This window comes from Talpa occidentalis, unplaced genomic scaffold (genome assembly GCF_014898055.3).
Source record: "Talpa occidentalis isolate TD23 unplaced genomic scaffold, MPIMG_talOcc4v2.1 talOcc4.8, whole genome shotgun sequence".
Classification (NCBI taxonomy): domain Eukaryota; kingdom Metazoa; phylum Chordata; class Mammalia; order Eulipotyphla; family Talpidae; genus Talpa; species Talpa occidentalis.
Genome location: NW_023605194.1, coordinates 55,733,914 through 55,751,103, shown reverse-complemented (window position 1 = coordinate 55,751,103; position 17,190 = coordinate 55,733,914).

Sequence of the window (17,190 nt, the reverse complement as noted above, 5' to 3'; positions counted from 1 at the left end):
AATAAATCCTACTCTTTAGGGGAATTTACTGTCAAGATACAGACTTCAAAATCTCTTGATTTAATGGGTAGCAACTATAATAAGACTCAATCTGTACAAACTCATTCAGAAAAATCAAGCTGCTCAATGTAGTGACATTTTACGGCAATAAATTTACGTCAGTTTTATGTAGCAATATATTGTCTATTAAGTAAAATTTTCTCAATACAGAAACTGTTATACCTGTGAATATTTGCTCCTCCCCCATTCATGGTCTACCATTAGGAAAGGGAATGTGGTCAAGTGATTTGAATTGAAAATTATATTAATACCACTCTCTCTTCTGCTAAGAAACAACCTAACCTGTCTACATTGTCAAGACTATTTAAAAGATATTAATTATAATTAATGACAAGCTTTTAGGGACATATCCTTATATTTTTAGGTTTTTTTTTTATTAAGATATTTATTCTACTTACTTCATTTGCAGTGTAATTCCTGTTATAGATTCAATTGTGTCTTATAGAAAAGATATGTACTAATTCCCAGTACCTCAGAATGTAACTTTACTTGGAAATATGATCTTTACAGGTGTAAACAAATTTAAAAAGAGATCTTTAGAGTGGCTTCTGATCCAATATGATGTATTCACTATGAAAAGGAAAAATCTGGGAGCCTCCCCAGTGGTGCTGCGGTTGGAATGCAGTGCTATGAAGCTGTCTCTTCCTCTGCAGTGAGGGTTTGATTCCCCGCCAGCCAGGGAGATTCCCACATGGCAAGGTAGACTGCTCCTGCCGCGCTTACTGCTCCCCTCAGCAGTGCTTTCGGTCTGCCTCCCTGTTCTGCACCCCGTTCTGTCTCCGGTGAATCCTCTCACCCTCCAGCAACTCTGCCCTGTACCCCAGCTCTTGTATAAATAAATAAATCTTTTAAAAAATTTTAAAAAAAGGAAAAATCTGAACATAGCTATATACAGGAGGATGAGAAGAGACAAGGAGAATCATATGTGAATCATATGTGAAGACAGAGGCAGAGATTGTAATTACCGATATGTTGCCATAAACAAATGTGTGTCTGGGGCTATCTGAAACTAAAAGATGCAAAGACAGATCCCTCCTTACAGTGTTTAGAGTGAATTTAATGCTGCAAATGCATTGATTTCATACTTCTAGCCTCCAGAACTATGAGATAATACATTTTTGTTGTTTTGAACCAACCAGTTTGTTTTACTTTGTTACTGCAGTCCCAGGAAATAATACACCCTACTCCCTCTGCTTCTTTATGTAAATGTTTATCACTTTTGACAATATGTCTATTCCTTTATAACTAGATTTACAGTTGATGAATTTTATAATAACACCACCTTTAAGTGAAAGGTTATGTACTATTTTTACAGGTATTAACACTATTTTTTAAATGTTTATTTTTATGTATTTATGCATACAAGAACTGGGGTCTAGGCCAGAGGTACAGGGTGAGAGGATTCACCAGAGACCGAGTGGGGAGCAGAACAGTCAGATCTAATGAAATACACTGCTGAGGGGAGCAGTGGGTGAGACAGGAGAAGTCTGCTGTGTCATGTGGGTTGGCTCCCTGGTCCGGGATGGAAATCATGCAGCAGTGGCTGGCGATAGCTTGACAGCACTGAGACTTTAACCCCTGAACCACCAGGGTGGCCTGGTATTAATTCTATTTAACCTAGGTTCACAAATTATTCACAAGTTCGTAAAAACTAAAAAGTATGGGATTTTACCCTATTTTCAAATGAGAATTTAGTCTGCCACAATCTCATGAATATTGAGAGTAGGTATGAGAAAAAGGGCTTTATTACTCCCAAAAGTGGCAGCAACCAGACTCCTTTATGCTGGCTTCTTAAGCTCTAGTTGGTATTGGGTTTCATCGAAAGATCCAGCCGACAGGTGCATACACAGTGGGTTTTATTTCATTATAAAAGAAGAATAGTAAAGTTAGGAAACCTAAATATTTTATATCGAATACTAACCATGCCTAAACTTTGGTCTGGAGGGAGATACTATCTGTATCTTTTATGACCACGAGCAAATATGTCCTTTGCTCTACAGGATAATATCATCTCTCTCTTCCAAGGACAGTCTCTAATTCTTCATCCTCGCAAAGACAGTCAAGAGGAAAAGCAGTTGCTCATAAGACAACATAAGAAACACAAGAAACCATGGAGAATTATTTTCCAATAAAAGGATACAATTCATCCTGAGTGATCACTAGAAATAAATTATTTAGTTAATTTATGAGGTTTTAGCAATCTATTCAATAAATTCCATGAAGAATTACACAAATATATGGGAATTGTTATCTGACATTGTGCATCATCACACAACATAGGACAGAGATCCCTGAAGAGGGAAAAAAATAGTGATATGATATTTATGATTGCGTCAACCCATCTCCTCAAGACAGTTTTTAGACTGTGCCTCAGAGACATGGAACACCCTTCCCAGAATTCCTTGAGGAAACGGAGCCAGATATCCAGGGAGGAGGGAGAACACAGGAAAAACTAGAGAAAAGAGAACTACACAGAGAGATATATGAGATCTAGAAATGGCGCTCCTGATAGTGAAGAGGTTAAAACCCACAAGTGTCTTTAGATAAGTACTGAACAATAAGTGTGAAAAGGCTCCAGAGAAAGAGCCACTCAAAAAGAGCAGAGCGAAATCAGCAGGCCCACACAGGGCTCAGAATACTTTCTTTTCTACTAGCCAGTCTAGAGACAATCTTTGTGACTTTAGGTTAGGCAAAGTTTTCTTATTTATATTATCAAATGCAGAGACTATAAAAAGAAACAATTGCTAAATTAGAGTACATCAATGTCAAGCATTTCCATTCTTCAAAAGACACTTGAGAGAATAAAAGCAATTAAAAAGTAAAACAAGACATAGAGTGAATTATTTTCAAAGAGTTTCAAGTCCTTAGTAGAAAACCTGTCTCCACAATGTATAAAGACTCATAAAATAAAGAAGACAGTACTTTTTATCTAAAATGAAACAAGTAAAATGAATTAAAAAAAAGGGGGGGGGCCTCCCTGGTGGCACAGGGGTTAAAGTCTTGGCGTCATCAAGCTATTACCAGCCATTGCTGCATTAGTTCCATGCCCCACCAGGGGGCTACCCACATGGCGAAGCACCTCTCCTGTCTCACCCACTGCTCCCCTCTGCAGTGTATTTCAGTAGGTCTGCCTGTTCTGTCCCCCACTCTGTCTCTCGTGAATCCTCTCATTCCCCATCTCTGCCCTACCCCCCAGTTCTTACATACATAAATAAATAAATCTTTAAAATGGAATATATAATTTGAGCTAGCACTTTACTCGATAAGTTACATGGATGTTAAATCAGGCTCAGCATCATTAGTTGCAAATTAGTTAAAAAATAATTAAAACTGAATGACTCCTGTAAGAACAATAAAAATAAGATATACAATACAATACAATCAAAATAAGATATACAATACAATCAAGGACAAGGAACAGCTGGTTCTCATACACTATTGTGGGGTCGTAAAATAGTAGAAACACACTAAGTTTCTGAAATATGATAACTAATCTATGTCAGAAAATTGTGAGGATTTAATAAAATTGTTAAAAATACAACACAGCACAGAGTTAGCATTAACAAATTACTTATTAAAATTAGTTGTCTTTTTATCATTTGAGAACTGAGGACTAAGCAAAACCTAACAGCAAATGGTAGTGAATAATTTTGAAATATTTCATCCTCATTCTGACTGATGGGACAAATGTCATGATTTAATTTAAAAACAATAACACACATTACAGAGCATACTATACATAGATGATCAAGGAGGGTAAGTTCTCTGTGGTGAGAGGTAGAATAAATCGAGAGCTCTTAGACAAATGTTGCCCATTTTTTTCTGGAAATCACATAGTAATGATATTGAGTTGGTTATTAAATTTATAAACATTTATTCTAGTAAAAAAATTGTGTAAGAATGTGAATTCTGAAAAAAGATAGAAAGAAATCTGAATTGATTCAACAATTTACCTTGTGAAAGAAATAGATGCTTTGTATAATCTAAATTAGTATATTCTAATGTCACATTTTTATTTGTTTCTTAAAGAAGAGAATGAAGACCATGCTTAAGCTAGCATAAATCCATTTATGCTAATATTTATAGCTAAAAACAAAAAATAATTATGAATATATAAGTGAAAATGATAAAATAGTTTTGAAAATAAAAATGAAATCTATATGGAAACATTTGCAAAAACTTTAATACTTCAAAAACTTTAACTGCATTTAATTAGAATCCATGATGAAAGATTTTAGTTATTTCAATCATGTATCAAGATTGTTGATGAAGTCAAACTTACATTTTTTATAAATGGAGATTTTGCAAAAAAAAAAAGTATTCAAAGTAAAAGCATAGTAGGCTCTTTGCAGAATCACAAGAAAAAACAAAAATAAACACCTCCACTGAAATATCATTGAAGACAAGAAGTCTTATTTTGCTTCTATCCTTTGCAACATAATTGCCACTCTAATATTCACTATGTTATGTGAGTTAACATATAGGGGATACTAACATGGTATTGATATTCCTTATTCCTGTTCCTAAATTCCACAAAGTATTAAACAAAGTCATGCAACACAGAAAATTTTGCCAAATAATAACAATAGTAACAATAATGCATACAATCAGTATGTAAGAGATAAAAGATTCATTTTATCAAATGTATGACAGATTTTGAAATAAAAATATTGCAATAAATATGATTTCATGTAATTGGAGTTAGGCTGACTATATTTTTTATTTATTTATTTTTATTTTTTAAAAGAGTTATTTATTTATTCATACAAACACTGGGTACAAGCAGAAGCGCTGGAGGGTGAATGAATTCACCAGAGCCAGAGCGGGGAGCAGAGCAGGCAGAAGGACCGAAGTACACTGCTGAGGGGAGCAGCGGGCGGCAGGAGAGGTCTGCGTGCCATGTGGGACCCTCACCTGGTGGCCGGGGAGCAGCTGGGGATCGAACCGGCCCTGCAGAGGCTGCGGGCAGCTTTGCAATCCAGCGCTCAACTGCTGCGCCACCGAGGAGGCCCAGACTATATTTTTTAGTAGATTTTTTCAGAGAAGTTTTAACTTCACAGGAAATTGAGCAGAAATGCAGAGATGGTACTTTTCTTTCCAAATAACAGAAGAAACTAACATACTTATAGCAAAGGTAAATAGGATAGCTGTGAATTAATTATTAAAAAAATCCTCCAGGCAACATTAGTGGAGTTCAAGGTTTGTAAAATGTATGAACACATTAAATTTCAGTCCAAATAGGCTTTTATTGTTTAAAGACTCTACAATGGAAAGCTGCTTATTTGGGGAATATTTGATGTTGTTCCTAAGGTATGTACTCCAGCAGCTTATATTAATAGTTTCCATTAGGAATGGATCTTAAAATTCTAATAAAGGTTATATGTTCCAGCAGATGTATTCCATTAGAAGAATCATACAATTATTAAATGACTACTTCCTTTATATTTAATTTTGTTAAATGTTTTTTTTTTTTTTTTAAATTGAGGTAACGGTGGTTTATGACACTGTATGTGATTCAGGGGTATAGGATCATACCTCTTCAGATGTGTTACCTTTTTTTTTTTTTTACTTTTCATAACTATTTCCAGAACTTCCCTCTTTCCTAAATTTCCCTATTCTCAGGCCTCCCTGGTGGCACAGGTGTTAAAGACAGCACTATCAAGCTATCACCACCCTCTGCAGCACGAGTTTAATTCCCAGCCTGCCAGGGAGCAACCCACATGGCGCAGCAGACCTTTCCTGTCTTGCCTGTTGCTCCGCTTAGCAGTATATTTCAGTAGATCTGCCTGTTCTGCTCCCCGCTCTGTCTCTGGTGAATCCTTTCACCCCCACCCCCACACACACACACCTCTGGCTTACACCCCAGTTCTTGTATGCATAAATAAATAAATCTTTAAAAAAAATTTCCTGGGCCTCCCTGGTGGTGCAAGGGGTTAAGACACAGCCTGTGAGGCTGTCAGCAGTCACTGAAGCACAGGTTCAATCCCCATCCAAGGAGCTGCCCACATGTCGCAGCAGACCTCTTCTGACTCGCCCACTGCTCTCCTTAGCAGTGCATTTCACTCGCTCTGCCTGTTCTGTTTCCCACTCTGTCTCTGGCGAGTCCTCTCACCCCCCACAATTCTGGCCTGTACCCCAGTTTTTGTATGCATAAATAAATAAATCTTTAAAAAAATCTCCTTATTCTTCATATTTTCAGGTTATACATGAACAATATTCTAGTTTTTTGTAGTTACCTACATGCCTCCAATTTCTTTCATTTTCTCCATTCTTTCACAATTTTATTTCCTAACTCAATGTTATTTTCTGCATCATTTAGTCTCTTGTAATTCTTGGACATGTAATTCTTCATGTAGATAACTCTAAATCTTGGCCTTTATGTTCTTATCTTTCATCAACTTAAGCCATTTACTCACATACTAATACCTACATTCTTAGGCAGGATATACTAATTATACAATGGTAAGAAAGTCATCAAAATCTCAGTTGTTTAACACCAAAAGGTTATTATTTCCTGTTCCCATGAAGTCCATCAATAGAAGTTCTCCAAGGAAGCTTTCTCTATGTAGCAACTTGACAATACAGCTCTTTAATAGTAAGTCCTTTTTCAACATGACACTTCACATTTTTCAAGGGGAAAAATCATGTGAATTGGTTTATGAATACTTGAGTTCAAAAGTCATGATACAGCTCTCAATTCTCTGGCAAAACCAAATCATAGCCATGCCTACCTCCAAGGATACACTTTAATTTTTAACATACTTTTTCTTGGTAAAAACTAAAAATAATCCTAGTTAAATTCAGTTCTTAGCCTACTGAACTCACATGCGTATAGATGAACAGAGCCAACAGGAGTGATATTAAAACATTATCATGATCTTAAATCAGGCCTTAGTACCTACTGGTAATCTTGCTACAATCCCATAATTCAAAGATTCTTAACTCTCGTAAAAAACAGCTCAGACTTTGTTTTCTCAAATCTCTAGTGCATCCTTTCAATTCTCATTCTCAATTGATAAAATGTCTATCCTCCAGGAGAATATTTTTTTTTTGAAAACACACATAAATAACAGAGTGAAAAATCAACACACATAAATAGCTAATGACATTGCTTTCATTGGATGCACACAAATCTTCAGAAGAGACATTCCACTAGTACCCACTGCCACATCTCTCACCAACATTTTCTTTCACTGTTTTTTCCTCATTTCTCCTACCTTCAAATATTGGAAGGTCTTGTGTTTCTGTTCTTTTCTTTCTATATTCACTCCCTTATTGTTCACATCAATTAATAGTACAAATAGGGCCTCCCTGGTGGTGCGGCAGGTTGAGCGCAGTGCTGTGAAGCTGTCCGCAGTCTCTGCAGTGCAGGTTCAATTCCTGTCCAGCCAGGGAGATACCCACATGGCGCAGCAGACCTCCCCTGTCTCGCCCGCTGCTCCCCTCAGCAGTGTTTGCGGTCCGTCTGCCTGTTCTGCTCCCCACTCTGTCTCTGGTGAATTCTCTCACCCTCCCGCACCTCTGGTCAGAACCCCAGCTCTTGTGTAAATAAATAAATCTTTTAAAAAAATAGTACACATAACATCTACATGTAGAATCATTCAAAATTCAAATTTCAAGTCTGGACCTCATCCCTGATCTCTAGATTGATGAATGCAAGTGCCTACTTATCCATGTCACTTGAATTTTGTAATTGACAGCTCAAACTGAATACATCTAAAATGGAACTCCTGACATATGGTCCAGATCTTTATTCTGTTACAGGGCAGGGAGAGGGGCACCTCAGAGGCCCCAAACCTGCCTGCTCTAAATAGGTTCTGCCATCCGCCGCATCAGGACAAAACATAAAAGACCCTTAATGGAAAGGAACTTTAATACAATTAGTGAACAATATAGAAAAGACAAAGAATATAGTTTCCAAATCAAGCACCCAAAGTGGGTAAAAGTCCACCCAAAAGCCTGCCACAAGTCTAAAGTACCTTCCGGTGGGAACCCACAGAAAAGTATCAGAAACAGTCAGACAAACCTGGGAGGAAAAGAGCAAAATCAAAATCAACATAAAAGCTGCCATTGTTATCCTCCCCATGGGTCTCTCACCCGCATCTGTTTCAACCAGTTCAGGACCAAAAGGCAAGCAGTTTCTTCATAAATCTCTGCTCCATGTGCCTTCTCCAGGTCTTCTTGCTCTCCATCCTGCTTCCTTCCTTCTCCAGTCTCCTCTCCAGCTTCTCCTCCCTGCTCAGCATCACCCTCCCTTGGTGGGGCAGAAAACCTAAAACCTCCTCTTGTCCTGGGCACCACCCTGTTACAATTCCACTCCATTCGTCCACATCTCAGCATGAGGTAACTCTCTTTCCAATTAATGGACAGCAAAATCTTTTGAACATCTACTTAAATATTTTTCTAATCAACACTCAATCCCATAATATCTCCTTTCTCTGCTAGCATTGCCTCTTCCCCATCAATGTTCTATTCTTATTTATAGATCTACTTTTATTTGCAGCTATAATTTATTGGATAGTTTGTTTCATGTTTGAATGAGAGTATAAACAGCCGAATGGTAAGAAATTCTGAACACAAAACTGTACTTGGGGAGTATATGTAAATGAACTCCCAGAATTAGAAAGTGATATAAAAAGGGTAAAGAACATGAAAATGGTGGGGAAAATGCACATTTTCACAATTTTGGGTCAAAACCTATTGATTAGAGTTCACTTTTTAAAAGTTATAACTAGAAATAAATTACAAAATGTTTGAAAAGATAATGGAGTCTAAAAAACAATACCACAATACATTAATACTAATTATACAGGTTTTTTTTTTTTTTTTTTTTTAGTTTCTCCCATTTTGTAGCATTTTAGTGAGTACGAGGAATTTTGGGAAAAGTTTTATGGCACTGTATAAAGAATGTTGAGTATGGCGGAAAGAAAAGCTGACGTTTTCTGTGTATCACTTCATTAACAATTCTCAAAGTAGTTTGTCATGGATTATTTTTATAAATTTCTACAGGGAAAAGTATTTACTATTATGTGTGTGATTGGCAAGTAGGCATATCCTTAGATGCTATGCAAATGAGCAGACTTGAAGATAAAAGGGAGTTGCTGTGTACCAACTCTGCCAAAGTCATGCTCAGCTGAGAGGACTCTCACTAGTTCAGCACAGCTGGTCTGTCACTTGGCCAGAAGACCTTATATTTCTCCACACCTGGATTTTGCTTATGATCATAAACCAGATTCTCTTCAGGAAGGCAACTTGCTGAGAAGCTGGAAATGAAATTGTACGGTGGGTAAATTTATCTTAGGGTTTCTAGAAGTACCTCACTGTACTTTATATTTCTGTACCACTGCATGTCATCAAGATCCTAGATTGTCTTTATTTATGAGGATTAAAGGGCAAACTGACAGAATTAGTGCTTTTCTTCTAAAATTTTGCTTTTCTTCTGAATTTTTTTTAATTATCATTTTTTTTTAATTTTAAAGATTTATTTATTTATACAAGCACTGGGCACAGTCAGAAGCGCAGGAGGGTGAGAGAATTCAGCAGAGCCAGAGAGGAGAGCAGAACAGGCAGAAGGACAGAGGTACACTGCTGAGGGGATCAGCGGGCAGCAGGAGAGGTCTGCGTGCCATGTGGGATCTGCGCCCGGCGGCCGGGGATCAAACTGGCGCTGCAGAGGCTGCGGGCAGCTTCGCAGCCCAGCACTCAACCACTGCACCACCGGGGAGGCCCATCTTCTGAAAAAATTTAAGGAAAAACATTTAAATTCTGAAATTAAGATCTGAAGCATCAGTGTAAAAATAATGGAACTCATGGGGTCAGAGGATACATAGCATTCTGGCTCTTAAATATCACACCTGATGCATTCTCAGGTCTTTGGCGGCAATTCCACCAAATGGCTGTTCTGTACAGTGGAGTAAGTCTTTGAGTTGAAGACTTTTATATTGGGCATGTTAAAAATTTATAAAAGGAACTAAATAGTGGAAGTTTTAACATCATGACTGTTTTGATTTCTCTTTTATCAGTTACTATTGAGGTAAAATTGAAAAATTGTAATATTTTTAAAGCCTGCCACATAATGGTTTGATATATACATAGATTGTGAAAGGATTTTCACCATTCAGTTAGTAAACACATCTGTCACCTTTACCTATTTTTGTGGGGGATGAGGGAGAGGGAGAAAACACTAAGTTCTACTCTACTGGCAAATTTCAGTTATGTGATACAGTTTTACCAGCTAGTCATCTCTTTATGCACTAGGTCATCAGACCATACCCAAGTCATAAAAGAGTTTATATCCTTTTACTAACATCTCCTTATTTTCCTCACCCACACTAACCATGGCAACCACTATTCTGTTTCCGTGTACCTGGCTTTTGTTATAGATTCCATATACTCATGATACCATGCAGTATTTGTCTCTCACTGTTGGGCTTATCTCACTCAGCATAATGTTCTCTGTTCACTTATGTTGTAAACAGCAGGATTTCATTTTTTTAAGGCTAAAGATAAAAAGATAGATTTATCCCATATTCCTCATGCAGTCATGCATTTATAGACACTTGTGTTTTTTCCATACCTTGGCTATTGTGAATAATGCTATAATGAACATGGGATTACAGATATATCTTCAAGATGATTTTATTTTTGGATATATATTCAGAAGTAGGATTGCTTCATCATATGGTACTTTCACCTTTAATTTTTTGAAGTGTCCATGTTGCTTTTCCAAATAGCTGTGCCAACTTATATTTCCACCAACAGTGTACAGGGATACCTTTTTCTCCATATCCTTAGCAGCATTTTTTTTTAAGATTTATTTATTTATTTATACAAGAACCAGGATACAGTCCAGATGTGTGTGTGGGGGGGGGGAGGGGTGTGAGAGGATTCACCAGAGACAGAGCGGGGACCAGAACAGGCAGACTGACAAAATACACTGCTGAGGGGAGCAGCGGGCAAACAGGTCTGTCACACCATGCTGCAGAGGCTGCGGACAGCTTCACAGCAAGGTGCTCAATGGCCTGTGCCACCAGGGGAGGCCCTCCTTAGCAGTAATTGTTAATTTTTTTTTCAGCAGCCATGCTAGTAGTTATGCGGTGATATCTCCTTGTGCTTTTGATTTGCATTCCTTGGGTGATCAGTGATGTTGAGCACCTTTGCATGTACCTGTGCTCATTTCTAGGTCTTCTGTGGAAAAATGTCTATTCAGGTCCTTTGACATTTATTTATTTTTTTTAAATCAGGTTATTGGAATTGTTACTATTGAGTGTGAATTCATCAGCACTCAATCATGACTATTTGAAATTATTCTTTTAATTTAACTAAGTTTCTCAAGATTTACCAAAAAATTAAAAAAACTAAGGATAAAATCCTTATCCAAATATCCTAATGGAACTGTTCTCATCAAAACTAAGAAAAACAACGCCCTATGAGTAATTATAAGTCCTAGTTAAAGATGGAATTTTCAATCTATTCTGTCCAATTATACTCTTTGATTTAATTTTTACAAACTCAGATTAACTCTTAAAAAACGGGCACCATATGCCACCAAGCATGTAAAATGGTCACAGCTCTGCTTACATTCAACTGTGTGGTGAAAGGTGATTATCTTTAATGTTTGCTATCTTTATTTTCTTCTCTATAAGATAAAATGACCTCTAAGATATTTTCCAGCATGTAAATTTCAGGATTTTCTGATTCTGAAAATTGGGACAGTTTAGCACCAATGGCAGATATCCTGGGCATATCTGAGGCACGTGAATTATCAATGAAAGCATATGCCTACACACTGAAGAGTGCAAATGTGGGGAGTTGACCTCCCTCTGGAAGTTTAGCAGGTTCACTAGCCTCACCTTAGCAAGTTTTCAACATGAAGATCAAGCAAAGATATATTTGATCACAGACTGATCAAATTCCACTGCCAACAACGAAGAATTGTTAGCAAATGATGGCAGTTCAGCTTGAGAGTTCGAGATTGTCCCAGCAACTACATCTTCCTCTGCTGAGTCACAGATTTTTTTTTTTTTAAAGACTCTATTTAGTTTCTTCCTGTCAGTCTTTTATCTCATATTTACCTTGCATGTGCCACTTGGTGTCATAAAGAAGTATTGAAGGAATATCAAGACTGTGGCTAAAGATGATCAAATAAGGCAGAGCTAAGGCAGTCCCTCAGTTTCAATAAATTAGTAATTTGTCTATGTACATGATAGGAATTGAGGACAAGCATATCCTATCAGCTATCATCTCCAAATGTATCAATCTGACAACTGATTACCACTTCAATGATATTACCCAAGCCAATCTATCATCTTTCCTCCTCTTACATTTTACTCTCCATGTATTAGTTATATACATTCTGAAATATATATAACTTAAATGTAATGGTATGTGAGTCAGACATACCATTCCCTTGTTCAGAATTCTTACCAGCTCCCTAACTTATGCAAAAGTAAACTTCTTATCATGGACTAAAAGCTCCATATGACCTGGCCCTATTTCTCTCTCACCCTTTTTTTAAGATTTGTTTATTTATACAAGAAGCAGGGTACAGGCCAGAGTTGTGGGGGATGAGAGAGTTCACCAGAAACAGAACGGGGAACAGAACAGGCAAAATGACTGAAATGCACTGCTGAGGGGAGCAGTGGGCGAGACAGGGGAGGTCTTTATATACCATTCCATATTTTGTTTCCTAGTTTGTTCTGTTCTAATTATCGTAATCTTCCAACTATCCCACAAAGACATGAAACTCAACTAAGAGATTTTGCTTTAATATTCCCTCATACCAGGATACTAATCGCTCAGTAACTGACTTGGATTTCTGCCACATTTTATTCTTGTCTATGCTAAAATACCATCTTATCAAGGTTGACCACATATCTAATGTAAAAGTCCTTCCATAGTATCCACTTAACTGCAGTATATGACATAATCTTTCATATTATCTAATTGTTTGCTCAGTCTCCTCCACTAAGTAATAGTTACTGACATTAGGAAATTTGGCATCCCACTGCATCCCAACTGATGATCCAAGAGAAGATCACTCTCACTGAGCCCAAAATTCACTATAAGGACACATATATTTATTTTTGTGTGTGGAAAAGTAACTTAAATAAATCATTGTGTCAAATTATAAACATGTATACTTCTCCAGTAGAGCTGGTGTCACAGACACACAATGTGAAATAATAAGAGAAATCTATGTAGAAAGAGCTCAGATGTTGGCTGTTAAACTGCAAGTTCAATTACACAGGCTCACTTTTTTTTTTTTTTTTTTGATTTATTTATTTATTTATACAAGCATTGGGTACAGTCAGAAGCATGGGAGGGTGAGAGAATTCACCAGAGCCAGAGCAGAGCAGGCAGAAGGACCGAAGTACACTGCTGAGGGGAGCAGCCGGGGATTGAACCGGGCTACAGAGGCTGCAGGCAGCTTCGCAACCCAGTGCTCAACCGCTGCGCCACCGGGGAGGCCCAGGCATCACTCTTTCTTATCATCACCATTTCTTATCATCACTTAAACATTCTTATGAGATGATGGTGATGATTATGATAATGATGATTATAATGTTGACTTATAAAGAGATACTATCTGGAAATGTTTAATTCTCATAATTAGAAACCACACACAAGTTTGACTGGAAATATTTTTTGTATACTTATAATTTTCTCTTATAAGGTTTATTGTAAATATACACGTCCTAACACATATACTTGCATTTGTTATTTCCTGAGGTCTTTTCCCCCTTGCTAAGTCCATGACTTTAGTGGATAAATGAACAAAGTCCTGAGTTGTAGAGACAGATTTTTTTCTGAGAATATATTTCCTTATATTACTAAGTTGATACTAAATATCTGAAGCTCTAATTCCCATCTATAAAACTGGACAGATAGAAAATATTTTTTCATAGTCACTTATGATGTATAAAGTTATCAAAAAGATAGGAGTTCCAGTTCAAAATGGAGATGTAGGAAGATCCTAAACTCATCTGCTCCTACAGACACAGCAAATCTACAGCTTCAAAGGCAAAAATTTATTTTGGTAAAAAAAGAAATTTAACTGAGCAACTTCTATATGTTGGTCAAATGAGAACAAACTCAATGAGAGTAATGAGTCTGAAACACAATCTTGTCATAAGACCAGCATGGGCACCCACAGTTGGGAGAAAATGCAAAAATAGTTTCTCTATGAGATGCAAAGGAGTTTTACCCCACATGGGGAACCACTGTTTTTAAGATCTGTACCTAAGAGACAAGTCCCCCAAATATCCCCTTTAACATCTTAAAGCCAATGGAGCCTGCATCCATAGGCCCATAAAGTTATAGTGAACACAGAAATGGTTCTCATTTTCTGGGACTAACTTTTCCCTGGAACCAGTATAGCCAAATGACAAGTGCAAAGCCTTTCTGTGAAAGAATCATCTGCTTAATTAAAGCACTGATAAGAGGGGTAGGCATCTATTTTAACACATGCCTTAAGGGTCTCTTGAAATACTCTCCAGGTACAGAAATTGGACGCCGTCATCTTTGTTCTATACCTGTCTCATTCCAGTTTACCAGTATTTGTTTTGCTACTGAGATTATACCCTCACATAGTAGTCTGATTTCTGCAGCTTCTACCATAGGTTGTCTGACTCTGATGGCTAGTGATGCTTATGTTCCCAAGTTTCACAGGGCTATAACCAGCAAAGGTTTTTAACTAGCAACCACACTTACAGCAAAACAAGAAGAAAGATACAACACCCAATTACAATAAAGACCGTTAACAAAATGGGGATAAAGGTAACATACCTCAATATAATAAAGGTCATATGACATTCCACAGTAAACATCATAGACACAGTTGAGCAGGAGTAAGACAAGGATCCCCACTTTTATTGACACTTTTATTAAACATAGTATTGGAAGTCCTAGCTAGCGCAATTGCACAAAAAGTAGAAATAAAAGGTATCTAAACCAGAAGGGAAGTAAAACTGTCATTATTTGCAGAACACCCCCCCCAAAAGTTCCAACAGAAAACTGTTAGAACAAATTGAATAAATTGCAGGACAAAAATGATATACAAAAATGTTACACATATATGTATTAATAATTAACTATCAGAAACAGAAATTAGGAGAAAGTCCAATTACATTTGTAATTGTAATTACAGTTTCAATCACAATTGCATAAAAAATTATAATTAGGAATAAATTTAAACAAGAGATGAAAAACATGTACACTGAAAACTACAAGACATTGATAAAAGAAATTAAAGAAGACATGGAAAAGGGAACAATATGCTATGTTGAACACTTGGAAAAATTACATTGTTAAAATTCCTATGCAGCCCAAAGAAATCTACAGATTTAATGTAATCTTTATCAAAATTCCAAGTGAATTTTTCACATAGAGCAAACAAATCTAAAATTTGTAAGGAACCACAAAAAGTCAGAATCACCAAAGCAATTCAGAGGAAGAACAATGTTGGAGGCATCAAGCTTCCTATCTTCTAACCATATTACAAAGCTATACTATTCAAAACCGCATGATATTGGAATAAGAACAGACATATGCATCAATGGAACAGAATAGGGACTACAGAAATATACACACACATGCATAATAATTAATTTATTATAAAGGAACAAAGAATATATAATGGGGAAAGAATAGTCACTTCAACAAATGGTAGTGTGAAAACTGGATAGGCAGAGCAAAAGAATGAAACTGAACTACTATATTATACGCTACAGAAAAAAATAACTCAAAATGGATTAAAAACTTGAATTTAAGACCTAAAATCAAATACCTCTAGAAAAAGACATGGGCATAAGGCTATGTGATATCAGTCCTAGTGATTTTGGTAGATATTACTCCAAAATCAAGGCAACAAAAGCAGAAACAAATGGACTACATAAACTAAAGGCTCCTTCATAGTGAAGAAACCATTATTAATGTAAAAAGGTCACCTATAGAAGAGAAAAAAACTACTGCCAAATCATTTATTTAATAAAGCATTAAGATCCAAAACATATATAATTCATATCTCAACAGTAAAAAAAATAAAAAAAATACAAAAAACCCCACTCTGATTAAAAAATGGGTAGATGATGTGAATGAACATTTTTTTTACCGAACATATATAGATGAAATACAGGTACATGAAAAAATGTTCACCATCACCAATTATCAGGGAAATGCAAATCAAAACCATGAGACAACATATCTTACACCTATTAGAATGGTCATTATCAACAAGACAAGAAATTATAAGTTTTGGCAAGGACATGGAAAATGGTCAGTCCTATACACTGCTGATGGGAAGGTAAAATGGTGTGGCCACTGTGGAAAACGGTATGGTGATTTCCTCAAAAATTAAACAGAAAATTACCACAGTATCTTGCAGTTTTAATTCTTGGCATATACTCAAAAAAATAAAATGCAAGGACACATATGGGTATTTATATACCCATGTTCATAGCATCACTATTCATAATAGCCAAAAGATGAAGCAACCTAAATGTTAATTGATAGGGTAATAGATTAAAAAAAAAATGTGTATCCATCCGATGGAATATTATCCAGACTTAACTGAGAAAATTCTGTCATATACTACAACAGGAACTTTGAAAACATTATGCTAACAGAAATAAGCTAGTCACAAATGAACAGACATTGGGGTTTACATTTGGGAAGAAGAACCATTTGTTTAGATGGATGGTGGTGATGGTTGTACAGCAATGGGAATGCACTTAAAGTTACTGATTTATATACTTCAAAAATTTAATATGATAATTTTATGTTTTTTGCACAGTGAAATAAAATTGTAACATCTATAAATTTGAAAATATCACATTCTACTGTGGAAGAAGTCTACTTCATTGAGTTGGAAATTTCCTTGAAGGCTCACCTACCCCAATTCATTATGATGGATTCAGACTAAGTCAGGGGGACATAAGGTTCAAATGTTGTAAGGAGAACAGGTCTTATCACATACTGCAAAGAAATAACATCCCAGTTATCCGCCATGTTATAGGCACTGCATTTGTAGTAAACACAAAAATAAAGATGAGAGTGTAGCACTAAAATAGAAATGTTAACAGCATATTCCATAAAATGTTATTAGTGGCAGGTAGCATGCATGTTCAGGGG